General features: G+C 38.3%; 1 protein-coding gene across 2 annotated transcripts in view; it reads right to left on the bottom strand.

Annotated features, from left to right (window-relative positions):
• The window catches only part of KLHL13 (kelch like family member 13), a 201,087-nt gene extending 182,896 nt beyond the window's left edge, over nt 1–18,191 (bottom strand). For both annotated transcript variants that reach the window (XM_012476071.3, XM_064361644.1), the window contains exon 1: nt 17,889–18,191. The gene's annotated coding sequence lies outside the window, so the exon portion shown is untranslated. The remainder of the gene's footprint in view (nt 1–17,888) is intronic.
• Nucleotides 18,192–18,469: the final 278 nt, after the last annotated feature.

Here is an 18,469-nt window from a genome sequence, read left to right as displayed (position 1 = left end):
TTCTATCAGCATGAGTTAAAGGCAAAGTCATTTATAATCTGGCGGTAATTTTTTGTCATTTTCTTTCATTATTTGCCAAAATAATTGACAATAATAATGAGTAATTTGTCTGCTAAAAGTGCCCCCTACTAGTTGATAACTATTAAATTGCTAATTTGTCACTTACCTCATTCTTTATATATTTCTTCTTATATAAATATCTTAAATAAAATGGCTAGAAAGATAAATTTGAAACTAAAATCCAAAGTTCCTTTCATAACCAGTTAATACTAGTTATATAAAATAATAACTGACATTTATTGAATCTTACCATATTCTAGGTACTATGCTTAACACTCACATACACTATTTTATCTAATTTCTATAAAATCTCTTGTTCCTCCATTAGAGATGAGGAAACCATGACTCAATAAAATGAAGTAATACAAGTAGCAAGTAACAGTCAGATTTTAGGTCAGGCTTAGAGTCCACACTCTTAACTAAAACTGTAATATAACTTTATGTTCACTATGTTAGCATTAGTTCCCTGATATATTATGACAAAGTCTTATAATAATGTATGATGCCAAAAACTTGTTATTACAGATTTTCATGTTGTTATACAAGCATAAGAAGTATGATGGGCTGAAGTTTAGCAGATGTTCCAACAGAGTAGGAAAAGGAATCACAGAAAAGTTACACTTTTTTATTTGTTAAATGCTTTTAATTTTCAGGAGGCTACATAAAGTTAACTTTATATTATGTTCAAGTACAAAGATGTTATGAAATAGGTATTATATACTTAATTGTACACCATCTGAAACAAATACTTTTGAAGTAGGTCTCCCAAAAAGTGTTTTACAAATTTTCTAGACTCAAATTAATACAATTTAAAACTTTATTAAATTGAACATTCCCTTTCGATTCCTAGGATAAAGACAAATGATAATACAAACTGTTTTCATTAGGTCCTAAAAAATAAGTATTAATATGTGCCTGAAGCTATAAACTTAGAGACTTTCAAATGCCTGAGTTAAAGCAAGCCATGGGTTAAAGCCATGAGTTAAGTCCAAATGTATACAGCTCTTAAATACACTTGGCTGGGCATAGTAGCTCACACCTATAATCCCAGCACTTTGGGAGGCCAAGGCAGGCAGATCACTTGAGGCCAGGAGTTCGCAGCCAGCCAGCCTGGGCAACATAGCAATACCTCATGTCTACTAAAAATTAAAAAAAACAATTAGCTGGGCATGGTGGCACATACCTGTAGTCCCAGCTACTTAGGAGGCTGAGGTGGGGTATTACGTGAGCCCTGGAGGCAGAGGGTGCAGTGAGCCAAGATGGTGCCACTGCACTCCAGCCTGGGTGACAGAGCCAGACCCTGTCTCCAAAAATAAAAAAAAAGAAAGAAAGAAAGAAAGAAAAGAAAGCAATACACTCATCCTTGACTACGGAAATGAACTATACTATTTATATAACAAATCTTGCTCTGTGAATATAGTTTTTTTGTCTATACAAAGTCAAAATTTCCTCACAGGCACATGAAGTAATGGTTCTCTCCACATGCTTTTCATTTTTAGATGATGCTTAATATACTATAGAGAGTTCTACTTATTATTCTTTGTATTTTTTGCCAAAATACAGTATACCATTTTCACTTTCTATAAAACAACGTTTGAACAAAATGGCTCCTAAATGCACTGGGAGAGTTCATCGCACTAGTTAATTTACCTAGTCTCCAAATGGCTGGCAAAATAGCATGGGCTGATGCTGCAGCTGCTACCACATTCTCAGTTACTTCTGGAATTTTTCCAGTTTATTGGCATAACATGAGAATTTATACAATTATCTACAGTATGTCATGACTAATACACGTGCAATACTAATATTATAAGCTTGCTACTTACACTTATGTTTTCCATTAAGAAAAACACTGACATTGTTATGCTAATTATCATGGGAATTGATAGTATATCATGTTTTTGCTTTTAAGCAAAAATGAGAACCCATTAAGTCCATAATTTTTAATTGGTATTTTAGACAATATGCCACTTCCATGACCCATTCAGCTTTCAACCCAGCCCACCTATCAGTCAGTCAGATACAACATACAAAAATCATATTACTCACCTACTTAAAACTGCCAATGGTTTCCCTCAGCAGCCTGTTATTCAAGTCCCTCAATATCTGGCACAATTGTTCTGCTTTCTGTCATACTACTAAATATCACCCAACTGAAGAGATCTCAAAATTCTTCTGTACATCCTTGTCTTTCCACTTTTATTTACACATTGCCTATATCTTGAATGTCTTCTCATATCAAAATCCTACCCAGCCACCAAGGCTTACTGCAAAGCCAAAATCCTTGGTCAAACCTATCCTGTCTATTCCAATCATTTCTACTTCTTTGGCAACTTTTTCTCAATCACCTCTTTCATGTCTATACCTATCATCTCTCTAACAATATTGCAAGATCCTTGAAAGTAGAGGTTCTTGAGCAAGTAATTTAACTTCTCTCTACATATTAGTCATGTGTCCTTTTAAAATCTTCTAGAGGGGTTGGATTAAAGGATCCCTAGGGCTCTTCCTAACTGTTACACATCAATTGTTTGTACCTTCTACAATTTATATATTACTCATCTGATGTTTATTTCAAATTATTTGATTTTATCAACACCTCTTACAAAATTACTCAGTCCTACCTACTAGAAAATACTCTAAGTATTGCAATTTCCAGATGGTAAATAGCAATAGTTGCCAGTTTAATTAAGAAGTCATAATTAGTAAACAAATTATTCATTCATTCATTCATTCATTTTCTCACCAACAAACATTAACTAAACTCAACTCTGGGGCAGGTATCATGCCAGACCATACAGATAACTAAGTTGGCCCCTGCCCTCAAGGAATTCACAATCCAGGGAGAGATACAGAGAAGGAAAAACACTACTTATAATAAAGGTTGATAAAGAGAGTCATGAACAATACTATGGAAATATATGAAAGAAAAACATAACAGGGGTGTGGGGTAGAGGAGTCTCAAGGAAACCTTCCCAGAAGAGGTGCTATCTAAACTGAATGAACCCTGAAGGACAAAAGTAGTCAGCAGTTTAGGATGAGTATTGATATGGTTTGGCTCTGTGTCCCCACCCAAATCTCACCTCAATTTATAATCCCCGTGTCGAGGGAGGGACCTGTAATCCCCATGTGTTGAGGGAGGGAGGTGATTGGATCATGAGTGCAGTTTTCCCCATGCTGTTCTTGTGACAGTGAGTTCTAACGAGATCTGATGGTTTTGTAAGTGTTTAGAAATTCTTCCTTCTCTCTTCTCTCTCCTGCTACCTTGTGAAGAAGGTGCTTGCTTTCCCTTTGCCTTCCATCATGATTTTAAGTTTTCTGAGACCTCCCCTCAAAACTGTGAATCAATTTAACCTCTTTCCTTTATAAATTATCCAGTCTTGGGTATTTCTTTACAGTAGTGTGAAAATGAACTAATACAAGTAACAAATACAAATGTGTGATAAGAGAGCATGGCCAGTTTGGGGAAGTCCAAGTAGTCTCCATAAGGCTGCAACTTTGGAGGGGTAAGAGAGGAACTAGAGGGACAGGCAGGAGTAGAGTCATGATGGGCTTGTATACTCTGCTGAGAAGTTTGGATTTTTACCCTGAAACAAATGTGTAGCTGATGTCATAGAGATATCTCCAGATAAGTCAAGAAATTGATGAAAGATTCAAGGTTTACATTAGGGACAATGTATAGCACAGACTGTTATCCCCCAATATTTGTTCTTCCCAGCTCATATAGTAATAAATTTTTTTGCTTGGCACTTGTCCATGAAGTGAAGGGCCACATTTTCCAGCTTCTCTTGTAGCTAGGTATCACCATAGGATTAAGTTCTGGCCAGTGGGATATGTGTGAAAGTGATGCGTGCAAATACTAAATTACATCCTTAAAGGAAAAGAGTATGTTTTCTCCTGCCCCTTTTAGTATTCCTTTGAATGGAATGTTCTTAGAGAAGAACAAAGAGAGCGCATATAATACTGTGAATGACTCATAGAATGAAGACAGAACTTTGTTCACCACAGCATCCCCATTACCCGGGTTAAAGCAGGTACTTGCTAATTTCTGTTGAATAAATTTGTGTAAAACAACTCATTTTCTCTCATTAGAGAAAAGAAGTGCTGCCCTACATAGTAAGACTAATTAAAGCTAGTGAATCTTCTTTACCTGCACATAAAGTAGATCCACCTGTAAAACAGGTAGATGGACCTAACCCACATGCACAGTCATTCTAAACCATTTAAGACTTTACCATTTTAGGCACTGATTTAAGTAGAAAATCAAACTATTGTGAAGTAATAGTTTATGAGTATAATGTAACGGGTTCATTTGTTAACATCAATAAATTATATATCAAGTCATGGAAAACTCTATATTCATATTACTCAAAATCCTCTCTCCTAAATGATGTGATACTTTCTCATTTAGCATGCCCCTCTTATACCAGATGAATTTGGCTTGCCTTAAATTAACAGGTTTCTAACCTCTTTTAACATAGCTTAATATCACAATGGCTTCATAACCAAAATCTAGCCATTAGAAAAGGTAACACCATTACATACATGCCAGAATTTCTAAATCAAGCAACCTTTTTGTTTTTAACTCCACAGCACCTGACTCCCTAACTCCAGGTGATGTCAACTATTGAGCTTAGTGACAGAGGCACTTCCAGCTAATTAATATAAAGGTATGCTTAGTTTTTTTTCTTCTAGTAACAGCAGTGCCACCTTAATTGATTCTATCCTACCTACTAGCTGTGAGATCACTATACCTTTTCCATACATGACAAAGCAGAAATTCCATCTATGCAAATAAAAAATATTCTTAAGATTCACAGGAAATCTTTTGACTTTATCAACTCGCTTTAACTTCAACTAAAATTACTTTGGCCCCTGAGAAGAAACCCAAGCATATAACAGGCATTTTTAAAATACTGAAAAAGTATAAAATGACATTTCAAGATCATTCTGAAAGAAAAATTAGGTAAAATTTAAAGTAGGAAAAATTGTAAGTAGCAAAAGAGATCAACCTAATATTAACTCATTTTAAAAAGACACCTATGTTCTTTAAGACATTTATTATGTCTGAATGTCATTTTTTATTAATAGAAAGTAAATAGTAATTATTTAGTCTGAAGATAACACTGACAGCTTATTACGTTAATAAAGACCTGGGAACAGCCTGCCTCTCCCAACACATACATAGATGTTTGGTTTGGTAACTCCCACTAGACAAAAACACAGTCCTTAACTACAAACACTAACTGTATATTTTTATGAAGCCTAAATAGCTGAAAAGTCAGTGGCTGAATTTTTTTAATTCCAGTTATTTCATAATATCTGTACACAGTATCATGGAACACATTTTATAAGACATTTTTCAGCCACATGCAGTCACTCACACCTGTAATCCCAGCACTTTGGGAGGCCAAGGTCGGAGGACCTCTTGAGCCGAAGAGTTCAAGAACAGCCTGGGCAATATAGCAAGGCCTCATTTCTACTTTAAAAACAAAATTAGCCAGGCACGGTGGTGTGTGCCTGTGGTCCCAGCTACTCAGGAGGCTGAGGCGGGAGAATCATTTGAGCCCCAGAGGTCAAGGCTGCAGTGAGTTGTGATCATGCCACTGCAGTCTAGCCTAGATAACAGAATGAAACCCTGTCCCAAAAAAAAAAAGAGAGACATTTTTCCGTAACACATGACCCCAGTACTATTTCCCAGCAAAAAATTCATGGGGGGATTGCTTTTACCTCAACCATCTGTCCACTAGTAACCTATGTCAGGTATAACCTTTAGAAGTATTTAAAAATATCAGTGTATACACATAAAATTTCCCAAAAATCTTTGGCTCTGGCCCACTATAGAGCATATACAGACAATGAGGTACCACTCATAATAGTGGGTTAAGCAGTTTTGTTTTAAATACAAGTCTGGTTTTGCTATTTAGAACTAAGATCAACACCTTTATGACAAATGAAAATATACAATTGACTTGGATTGATAATTCAAAATTAGATCACTACATAATCCCTTGAAAGACAGTCACTGATCACAATTAAAATAAATGGAGGAGGAGCCCTACAGCAATTTGGAGCTAGACTGCAGAAAAACAGCATGAGGTCTGTGTTAAACCGAGCATAAATCATGAACATTCTGATATAGAAGCAGTAGTACCAACAGGCACACTAGTTCCATCCTCCTTGTGGCCACATTTATTTCAAAACAAATTTCTCTTTTTGAGGTGATGAAAATGTTCTAAAATTGTGGTGACAGTTGCTTAGTTCTGTGAGTATACTAAACACTACTGAATATATTACGTTAAATGGGTAACTTGTATGATGAGTGAATTATATCTTAATAAAGCCGTTAAATTTTTTTTCAACACAGGTTTGTGAAGTCAAATATTGTACACAAAAACAGAGCTCTGACTGGCTGTCAGTAGAAATATTCTCAGTTTGTTTTACCCTGTAAAGTTTTTTTTTTCCAGTTTAAAATAAACACACCCACACACATACACAGACACGCACCTCTGCACACACATGCACATGCAGACACACAGCTTTGGGCATTAAAATATTCAGAAATACGTTCCTTGCTTTTCAATAAGAAGGTATAGAATGATAGTAAGTATCACAACTACTGACATTTTGCTTTAACCCCATCAATTGAAAGGCTACAGATATGAAAGGATCCTTTGGGCTAAAGAGCTTTTTATATTATTAGTACAAAAGTGTTGAATTAGAAACGAAAGGCCTACTCCTAGCTCCACCTCACAGGATGTAACCCTTCTGCAAGTTACTTAAACACATTGTGCATATTCCTCAGGAATAAACAGAATAATGACAGTTAATTATGCTTCAAAAGAGAGATGCTGTAAAAATAAAGAGTATGATCTTTATTTAAGGTTTGAGCTAATGGCCTAATGGTAGAGTAAGTCTAATTTTTCTAAAAATTATTTTTGAATAGTGTCACTTTATCATCAAATGATACTGAGAATGATCACTATAAATGCAGGTATCACTGCTAATAAATAATATATGTCATCAATATAGTGAGCTAAGCTTTCCAAGCCCTTGGATATACATTATCTTAATAACAGTCACGAAAACCTGTGAATATACAGTATATGACCAATGTGTTACCTGGTCTTTTCCCTTGTGTGCACCTGAGGCATTTAAGGATTATCTATCTCATTATTTGTCTGACATTGAAACCAAAGGGCACCACGTAAGAGAGTAGGAAAGGTACATTCATGTACTTTCAACTTAAAAGGTTAGACTATCCCTCTAACACCTAAAGCTGTTCTCAATAATCCATTTAGACTTATCCATTCATTTATCAAAGCTACTATCAAACTTTTATCTTCTGTGAGGGTATTATTTGATTTGCTGTTAGAGTAACTATGATAAAAACTTGAGATAACCATAACAACTCAAAATCCATAGAAAGACATTATTCAAAACAGAATTATACCTCTTCCCAATGGCTTAACTATTACAAATGCTTCAGTATTTTCTTATTCTTTTTTGGGGACTTAAAATCTGGAACAATTAGAGATAAATCAGAAAAATGTGTGACCTCAGTGATTATCAGAAGACCAAATGTTTTCATGTTTAAAAGACAACATTGTTCATAGTAATACATTATCCTGCATATCGCTTTTCCTTCAAAATGGATATTAAAATTCAAAATCCTATTAAACCAAACAGTATCATATTTAAATATACATTGGGTTAATTGTATTAAAACTGACATTTTTCTTGGATTCAATGTGGTGCCATATTTGAGGAAGTAATAAACAAGCATTCACCATAAACTTTCTTGTCTGCAAGAAAACTAGTGTTACTTCTAAACAGTCTACTTACCATTTAAGAGAGGCACGTTTGAAAAACAGCATTCCAGCTAGGATAAAGACAATATAAACAAAGAAGACACACAATTCCCCTCACATTTCTGCTTCATATATGACTGGCAAAGCTCCTATAGTATGTTCCAAGTTATCAACTAATTTAGCCACAAATCCATGAAAAGAGTAAGTAATAAATACAGTTATATTTCATATGTGGCTTAACTATGCTTAGCACTCTATATGCGTTATTAATTTAATCCTTAAAACAACTAGATGAGATATTACAAGCGAGATGAACAAGGATCAGGGAAGTGAAGCAAGTTGCCCAAAAAGAAGCAGTCAGGATTTGAACCCAAACCTATGATTCCAGGGTTCAAGATCGTAGCCATTAAGCTCTACTGCCTTTCCACTAAGAAATATCCAGGAGTGAGGCCAGGCACAGTGGCTTATGCCTGTAATCCCAGCACTTTGGGAGGCTGAGGTGGGTGGATCACGAGATCAGGAGTTCAAGACCAGCCTGACCAACATGGTGAAACCCCGTCTCTACTAAAAATACAAAAATTAGATGGCATGTGCCTATAATCCCAACTACTCAGGAGGCTGAGGCATACTGAAGAATTGCTTGAACCCGGAAGGCAGAGGTTGCAGTGAGCCAAGATCATGCCATTGCACTCCAGCCTGGGCGACAGAGCAAGACTCCATCTCAAAAAAAAAAAAAAAAATACATAAAATTAGCCAGGCATGGTGGCGTGCACCTGTAGTCCCAGCTACTTAGGAGTCTGAGGTGGAAGACTCACTTGAATCTAGGAGATTGAACCTGTAGTGAGCCTTGACTTTGCACCACTGCACTCCAGCCTGAGTGACAGAGTGAGATCCTATCTTAAAAGAAAAAAGAAAAACCCAAGAGTGGAACAGAAAACTTTGTTGAAATGAAGTGATCTTTAGAAACGTATTGCCAATTTTTAAAAGTGGGACCAAAAAACAAAACTCTACAAACTACAAGCAAAACTCTTACCTCCTTTTACTGAATAGACTGTAAAGGCACTTCACACATAGACTATAAAAACCATCCATTAATCACAATCCTCTATACCCATGTCCTTAAAAGCTTTGAGCAGTAACACAACAATATAACAATGTCAGGCCCTGTGAACTATGTCTGGCATGGAACAACAACAATGAAAGTGGGACTACAATAATGAAAATCAGTTGAAAGATTTAGTGTTTGACTTACTCCATTTACTTTCACCCCCTTTCTTCACTTGCCTTTTTCTTCTTCATCTTTCTCATCTGGAGTAAATTAAACCATCACGTTGTAACAGGCATTCCTCCAATGCTCTGCTGGCCTATTTTCAAAACCATCTCAAACTGTAGAAGCCTTTTATCAACCTCAAAGCACATAATCCTTGACAGCTTTCTTCTAGTATTAACTATTTCAGTGGCCAGCAATTAACAAAGCAATTTGTATACTATGTTGTAAATGAAAGCAGCTTTAAAGTTAGCAAAAGTGAACTTCAAATCAATGAGAGGCAAGTGTGCACAGAACAGGGCAAAGCTTTGACACCATCAGCTGTGCTGCTTTAAGTTAATGTGCTGCTTTAGGTTAATGTGCTGCTTTAAGTTCTTGTTCCTTGTGTTCTAATAACCTCTAGTCTTTTTTCTTTTCTTTTTTTTTTTTTTTTTTTTTTTTGAGTGTGATTGTAGCCCACTGCAACCTCGAACTCCTGGGCTCAAGGGAGCCTCCCACCTAAACCTCCCGAGTCGCTGAGACAATAGGCACGTGCCTCCATGCGCAGCTAATTTTTTGTTTGTTTTTTATTGCATTTTAGGTTTTGGGGTACATGTGAAGAACATGCAAGATTGTTGCATAGGTGCATACGTGGCAGTGTGATTTGCTGCCTCCCTCCCCTTCACCTATATCTGGCATTTCTCCCCATGCTATCTCTCCCGAACTCCCCACCCCTCGCTGTCCCTCCCCTATTCCCCCCAACAGACCCCAGTGTGTAGTGCTCCCCTCCCTGTGTCCATGTGTTCTCACTGCTCAACACCCATCTATGAGTGAGAACATGCGATGTTTGATTTTGTGTTCTTGTGTCAGTTTGCTGAGAATGATGGTTTCCAGGTTCATCCATGTCCCTACAAAGGACGCGAACTCATCATTTTTGATGGCTGCATAATATTCCATGGTGTATATGTGCCACATTTTCCCTGTCCAGTCTATCATCGATGGACATTTGGGTTGGTTCCAGGTCTTTGCTATTGTAAACTGTGCTGCAATGAACATTCGTGTGCATGTGTCCTTATAGTAGAACGATTTATAATCCTTTGGATATATACCCAGTAATGGGATTGCTGGGTCAAATGGAATTTCTATTTCTAGGTCCTTGAGGAATCGCCACACTGTCTTCCACAATGGTTGAACTAATTTACATTCCCACCAACAGTGTAAGAGTGTTCCTATTTCTCCACACCCTCTCCAGCATCTGTTGTCTCCAGATTTTTTAATGTTCGCCATTCTAACTGGTGTGAGATGGTATCTCAATGTAGTTTTGATTTGCATTTCTCTAATGACCAGTGATGATGAGCATTTTTTCATGTTTGTTGGCCTCATGTATGTTTGTTTGTTTTTATAGAGACAGGATCTTGCTTTATTGCCCAAGATGGTCTTGAACTCCTGGACTCAAGCAATGCTCCTGCCTAGGGCTCCCAAAGTGTTGAGATTACAGGAGCGAGCCACTGCATCTGACCTAATGACCTCTATTCTGAAGATATCATTTCCTAGGCAGGTCCTTCACAGTCATTCTTAGCCATTACCCACCAACATTAAAAACTCTGTAAGAACTCAGCACATTTTTAGATTTAGACCATTAGACCAAGCGTAACCAATATGTATCCTTGAAATTGTGCAACAGAGAAAAAACATTAATGCCCATTAACTTTTCCACAGTTCATCATGGGAATTTATGGTTATGAAAATGTTTGGGTGTTTGACTAAAAGAACATATTCGGGCAGTATAGCACCACCTCAGTGCATTCCAAAATGTCATCTAAGGGTTACCACAGCTGCCCTTGTAAGCAGAGACTTTCTCTGAAATATTGGGTTTTACCTCCAATTTTCTAGGAATATTGCATTCTAAGCCAGAATGTATCCGAGTTTGTTTAAAGATTTTTAAATAGCGACCATTTAATGTTCTCTGAAATCTCTGTGTAAAGCAGATGATACAAGCTCCTTTATTTTGTGGCTCCTGGGTGCACTACCTTGTCACCACCCTGCTCACTCAGTACATGTGCTCCACTTTGAAGGACCCAAAGTAATGGAAAGATCACTGGATAGAGATTCTATTTGTTTACACTAGCACAATGCTTGGAATATAATAGGCATTTAATAAGTATTTGTTGAATGAACTGACAGAATGGTTTCAAGGACTAGTTTTCAATTGCAAGAAAATTGCAGAAAAATCCCTTGAGACATATAATTACTGGCAACCTCACAAAAGCAAAGAAAAAAAAAAAACAGGTCAGGTACAGTGGCTCACGCCTGTAATCCCAATACTTTGGGAGGCCAAGGCATGAGGATCACTTGAGGCCAGGGGTTTAAGACTAGCCTGGGAAACATAGTGAGACCTCATCTCTACCAAACACAAAACCTTAAGAAAACATACCAATTGTATATTGGTAAAGAACAATAAAATTCATGTTGTTTTAGTTTAGTTGGAAAGGAAAAGGCTGTCAAGATGTTATATAAAGATAATACTGTTGGAGGGTGTGTTAGGATAATTAAAACCCAATTCATATCGCAGACACTAAGAAGAGTTTTCAGTTAACTCTTGGGTTTTCTTTTGTATGTTTTTAATGTTAATGATGTCAAGTTTACTTGGAAAATAAAGAATTGTAATGTATATTCATGTTTCCATATAACCATCTAGGGCGCTGGGGCTAAGGAAGGTCATGTCTCATTTGTTTTCTACCTTCCTCTTGCTTTTAATACAGATTTCTATACATATTAGCAGTTCCATAAATGTTCAATAACTGCAAAAAATAAGAGTCTAATCATATTAAATAAACTCTTAACTGAATATCCTCCCCCACCCATCCCCCCAAAAAGACTCTCTTGTGCTAAAGAAGCATAGTTTGATTTAAATAACAACAGAAAAACAAAAAGTAACCGCTCTTATTGGTACCAGGTGAGAGTACTAACAGATGAGTCTTGGCTCATTTCAATTACATGACCCTGCCATATCTATTTTCCTACGATATGAGGACCATATAGCCAGTTCTCTATTCACAGAGTTGTTGCATGAATAAATCAGTACATATTTACATGGTAACTATTATGACAAGCTATTGGGAAAGAGAAAGTAGTCTGTTTACCTCCCTAATCTCAACCACCCACAGCAACAACATACTATGTGAAAGGCCATGATATAATATATATATATATATATATAATATAATATATAATATATAATATATATAATATAATACCCCATTAGGGTCTATGATATTACCCCATAAACATATTAGTCATTCTACAGCAAAACAAAGAAAGATTAACATTAAGTAGAATAGGCCGGGTGTGGTGGCTCATGCCTGTAATCCCAGCACTTTAGGAGGCCAAGGCGAGGGATCACAAGGTCAAGAGATGGAGACCATTCTGGCCAACATGGTGAAACCCCGTCTCTACTAAAAATACAAAAACTAGCTGGGCATGGTGGTGCACACCTGTAATCCCAGCTACTCAGTAGCCTGAGGCTAGAGAATCACTTGAACCCGGGAGCCAGAGAGGCAGAGGTTGCAGTGAGCTGAGATCACTCCACTGCACTCCAGCCTGACAACACAGCAAGACTCTGTCTCAATAAAAAAAAAATTAAGTAGAATAAAGACTATAACCTATGCCAGTTAAAGTCAGGTTTTGCCACCACGTAAGATTTTGCATCTAAGTTACCAAATAAAATTTTTATGAGTTTTCAGAGCTTTTGAAATTTAAATGTTGCAAACAAATTATGGGCCTAGGCCGGGGGCAGTGGCTCACACCTGCAATCCTAGCACTTTGGGAGGCCAAGGAGATAAATCACCTGAGGTCAGGAGTTTGAGACCAGCCTTGGCAACATGGCGATACCCCATCTCTACTAAAAATACAAAAATTAGCTGGACATGGTGACACACACCTATAGTCCCAGCTACTCAAGAGGCTAAAGCAGGAGAATTGCTTGAACCTGGGAGGTGGAGATTGTGGTGAGCCGAGATTGTGCCACTGTACTACAGCCTGGGTGACAGAGTGAGACTCTGTCTCAAAAAAAAAAAAAATTGTGGACCTAGCTAATTCATGTAATCTTTACAAGTGCCGTAAGTGGTAAGTTCTATTATCCCTTTTTTATACATGAGATAACTAAGGTACAGGGAGGTTTACTAACTCACCCAATGTCCCACAACTATTAAGTCTCCTAGCTGGAATTGAAACCCAGGCAGCCTAGCTCCAGAGCTTGAGCTCTTAACAAGTATGCTCTACAAACGCTCTCAGAAACCACTTCAGAACACCAGACAAACACATGAAAAGTAAAACAGTATTAAATGATCTAATATCAAAAAAGCAATAGGAGAAACATCACAAGGCAGCATTTATTCATTATTCAATAACTATTTATAGAGTGCATACCATGTGCTAGGTGCTCAGAATACAGCAATGAGCAAACCAGGTAAGGTCTAGGTCGCCTTCATGAAGCCAGAGGCAAGTGGGGAAATGGCTAGGCATCAAATGAGCATAATTATGACACAGCATGGCAAGTGTGTGACTGCTGTTCACCTTCAGAGGGGGAGGAGATCTAGTTCAGTGGGGAATAGTGTAATAGGACCTGAGATTTGATCTGTTCCTTAACTAATGTTGGGATTTGAAATGACAAAAAAGAAAGGCATGGCATTCATTTGACAAGCACCTATTGTGCACCTACTCTATGCCAGGAATAATGCTAAGCACAAAAGTTCCAAACTGGGGAAAATCAGTTTAAACCAACAGAGATTTGTGAAAGAGAATAACAAGGACATATGGGAAAGTAGGCTGGGATCAAATCATGGAGGGTCCTCGATTGAGTGGCTCAGTTAAGGAGGAAGTTGACCCTGTAGGCAATGCTGAAGGTTATTTTGCAGATTATCCCCCCACAATATTAGGATTTACTCCTATGGAATGTCAAAAATCATCTGCATTTCTTTTTAGGACCAACTAGAACTCAAAGCTGGATTGCTTTCAAGGAAGAGCTTAGGGCAATAAATTCATTTAAGCCTCAAGAAATACAGTAACCCTCAAGAAACACAGTAACCCTAATCTCTCAAGGAATAAAGGAATAAAAAACTTTGAAAATGTTGGAGAGACAACAGCTAAAAGAAAATGGTAAGTCCTTCTTAAAACTCCAAAGGCCATTTCTAAAACCTAGGTTATTCCTTTATACACAAATAAAATTTACAACCTTCTGAAGGTAACATATTTCCAAGAGAAAATAAGACATCATTCTTTGAAAAATAAATTCTGAAGTTGAACAATGATCTGATTTTTAATAAAGTTGGTGACAACTTACCTTGTAGCACAGGTCACAATGTGACAGTGGAAAGTAAACTGCCTTTTAACATATTCACTTCAGTGTTCCCATTCCCCGTCCCCTTACCTAAACAGAGTAGAGGAACTGAATTACATGTTTATTTAGCATACTAATCATACAGTTTTTTTATTCTCTGGTATTAATATAAGTGACTGAGTGAGTAGACATTCTATTTATCCTCTGAAAAACTTTCTTTTTAATTTCCCTGGATAATTTTTTTAAGCCAATGATCTTCCCCAGAAAAGACTCTTCAGTGGTTTCCTATTGTTCTAAGAATCAAACCCAAATTATTTCTCAGGACCTCCAAGTCCTATTTTATCTGTTATTGGGCTGCTTCTAGGTTATCTAACATACTCTTTAATCACTACCAGCTCACTAGGATCCAGCCATACTGGCTTGCTTTCTGTTCTTCAAAAATGCCAAGTCTCTTTTTCCCCCCTTAAGGCCTTGGATCTTACTCTTCTCTCTGCAAGAATGTTATCTGGGGAATGTTCTCCCAGATCCTAACAAGGTAGGCCTAGTCTTTCTTCTCTTTCAGGTCTCTGCTCAATCATTTTCTCTGAGAGGCCTTTTGTGACTTCCCACACTAAAGTAGACCCTTCCTAGTTCTCTGTATCATATTCCCCTACTTATTTTCATTGCTCTTACTATAGTCTATAAGGATCTTCTTCATTTGTTTGCTTGTTTATTGTCTATATTCTCTGGTAGAATATAATCACTGTGATACTCCACAAGAGCAAAGATCATGCCTTATACGATTTATCATTGTACCTAATACAGGGCTTTGGCAAACAAGTACCCAATAGATTTTGTATAATGAATTAGTAAATGAATGAATGATGCATAAAAACCTGATATGAGTATCAGTAACTTGAGAAAGCCATTTTCCCAATTTTGAGATATTTTCTCTAGGGCTATTCATTTCTCTAGAGTCCACATTTTCTGAAATAATTCCTGGAAATCTGTTGTATTATTTCATAGCAATAAAAATAGATCAGTTTCAACCAGCAGATTTAAGAAAAAAAATATTTTCAAGAGGTTGCAGTGGTTTATCAAACATCAATAAAAATCAAACAATTTGAAAATTGGTCAGTCTCATTTCCCTAATGCAAGTCAAATTACATGAAGAAACATAATTTAAAATGTAAATAAAATGAGAAAGAAGATATTCCAATAAGTAAGTACAGTTACCTTTAGTAACATCAGAAATATCCAGTCTGATAACCTCTAGGTGTACCAGATGGACTGTCAAACACATATTGAATCATATTGAAGATTCAGAGCAAAATGCTTATGGTTAACTCACATCCACCTTTATTCTTTTCCTGGCAAATACAAATAGTCTTACTACACAATCACATTAGTGGCAATCTTAGCTTAGACTTAGTATCAATAATAATCATGAAAATAAAATGGTATAAACTATTTTCCTTGAAACAGTTGTAAGTTTGTATGTCTTTTGAGAATTGGTTTCTCAAGAAAATCACAGAATTAGAAAAGTGGGCCTATTAGAATAAGTACTGTTTCCCCACTACGTTCCATTTTTTAATAAACCTCAAGTAAACTCAGGAATTTACCAAATCAATTGGGAAACGACAAATCATCTGCAAGTTATCTAACTAAATTGATAAGCAATAGGCTTTACTTTTCTTGTGAAAACTACTTTCTTCAGAACATCAACTAAGCCTTATATAACCACATTACACTTTCTGAAGTGTGCTTATAAAAATGGCAGATTAAAAACATTGGGCTTTTTAAGAATTGAAACTCTTATTTATCTGTTTTTTAAATGCATCATTTGATGTTGCAGCAGAAACTACTCTCATCTCACTGCCACAAGAAGTGCTACCAGGCAATGAAATTTAGCCATTATCATCATTCACAACTTGGCTTCTTCTGAGATTGCTGCCAATTAGTGTACACTGTGTCAACAGCAACACTTGGTCACACATCAGGCAAACAACTCTTTTATCATTAAGTATATTAATAAGAACTTGCAGTTAAGGGAGCTAATATTTTTAGATATAAAATGATGTCACAAATGCTGAATTATTTCATTTTCCTCAGTTTTTAAATTTGAACACTAGATACGGCCTATTTCCAAAAACACAGCTGCATATGTCAGTATGTGCTTGTTCACTGGTATTTGCCTCCACTTTGTGCTTCTCCATTCAGTTTCCTTCACACACTAATTGCAGCATGGAAGTGAGCAAATGAACCTCAGTCTGGGAGCTAACACCATGACTACATGGGGAGAAAGTGATATTGCTAAGAGTGAATAGACTTTTTTTTAAACTACGTTGTTTTGAAATATGCTGCTTTTGGAGGGTTTATACAAATACGAGATCCACCATTAAGAAACTGTGGCTTCAGAAAAATAAAAGCAGGTGCCCTCCAGAGACAGTTTTAAATCCCAGTGTCTCTTAGTCCCCATTCAATGTGCTTAGTAACCAGCCAATGCTAACTTGAGTGACTTTATCTCAAACCACTAAAGTCCTCTGACTACGTTAAAACGATGAACATCCTAGTTTACAATTAGAGAAATGGAGCCAGGCATCACAAGTTCCACCAATCCTCTGTCTCTCAGGCCTGCTCAGCAGCCAGGGAAGAATCAGATTTAGGATCATGTACGAGATTGGGTACAAACATATATATATATATACACACACACACACACACACACACACACACAAATATTTAACTGGCTATTGTTCTTGGGTTAAGTTAATGAAACCTAGAAAGAAACTTTAAAGTTTCCTAGTTGATATTTACTAAGATATTTAGTGAAGGAATGATCTCATCACTTTCAGTAAACTGTAGCCTAGACTGCAAACCTCAAAGAAAATCATTAGTCAACTGTGATTTAAAAAAAAAAAGTCAAGATATTCAGAGCTGAAGACGTTCAGAGTGAAGTTAAAAGCTTGGAGAAGAAGAGAAGTGTGCTCCTGAGTTGGAAGCCAGCAGAGGAGACTCTCAAGTTAGGAGATTCTGAAGGACAAGATGGATTAGGAGGCACAAAGCAGAAACTGTTAGAGGGCAAGAGACAGTGGGGCCGAGGCGGGCAGTGGGACCCTAGACTGTCAGGGCAGCGACAGCGAGGCCCAGAAAAGAAGATCTTGGAGAGATGACAAAGAAGCAGAGGAAAACTAGGTTCTGGGATCCTAGAAGAATCCAGGTGTCCGACGGAGCCAGAGGGACCGGGAGAAAGGGATGCGAAGGTGTAAGGATGAGGGCGCGCACCAGGACGCGGGAGAAAAAGAGGGTGGGCGGGCAAAACGAAGCTGGTTCCCTGCTCCTCTGCTCCTCTGCCCCTGGCACAGATCGCAACTCCTCGCCGCGCACCGCGCAGTGCCGGGTCCGGAGGCGGGGAAGCGGCTGATGGAGCCCCTGTGACTTCAGGACCCCGCCTCACCTTGCTCGCCGCGTCCTAGCGTCCCGCCGCTCGTCCGCCGGGTGCTGCGCTCCGAGGGCCAAAGAGGGAGTCGCGCGTTGCAGCCCAAGCTCCCTCCTGCTGCGAGGCACCAGCACCCGCACCTTCGCACCCTCTGCTCGCCCGGGCCACTTCACCCTGTCCTGGCGCAGGCGGAGAGCACGGACTCTAACCCGAATGCCGCTCCAGTTATTTTCAAAAGTCCCCGTTCCAGATTTCCCGGCAATAAGAGCTGAGCTACTGCGGCCGCAGCGGCAGAGCCTCCGCCTGACCTCACCAGGGTGTGGGGGGGCCGCTGAGGGAGGGGGGCGGGAACCCAGTTGGGGAGGGAGGGGGCAGTGGGGGGAGGGAGCGCGCGGGCGGGGGAAACATGGCGGCGGGGGTGGCCCTGGCGGCGCCTGCGCGGGAGGCAGGGTGGTGGGGAGCTGGGGCTAGGACAGTGTGTGGGGTCCGAACGGAACTCCCAGGCTGTAGCCAAAGCGTGACGAGGCTGGACCCTGAAGCTGAATGACCGCTAAGTGGCCCTCAAGCCTCCGAAACCGGGAGGCTTGGGTGTAAGCCCA

This window comes from Aotus nancymaae, unplaced genomic scaffold (genome assembly GCF_030222135.1).
Source record: "Aotus nancymaae isolate 86718 unplaced genomic scaffold, 86718_ANA_hifiasm-v0.15.2.pri h1tg000004l, whole genome shotgun sequence".
Classification (NCBI taxonomy): domain Eukaryota; kingdom Metazoa; phylum Chordata; class Mammalia; order Primates; family Aotidae; genus Aotus; species Aotus nancymaae.
This window is presented reverse-complemented; position numbering and strand designations above follow the sequence as displayed.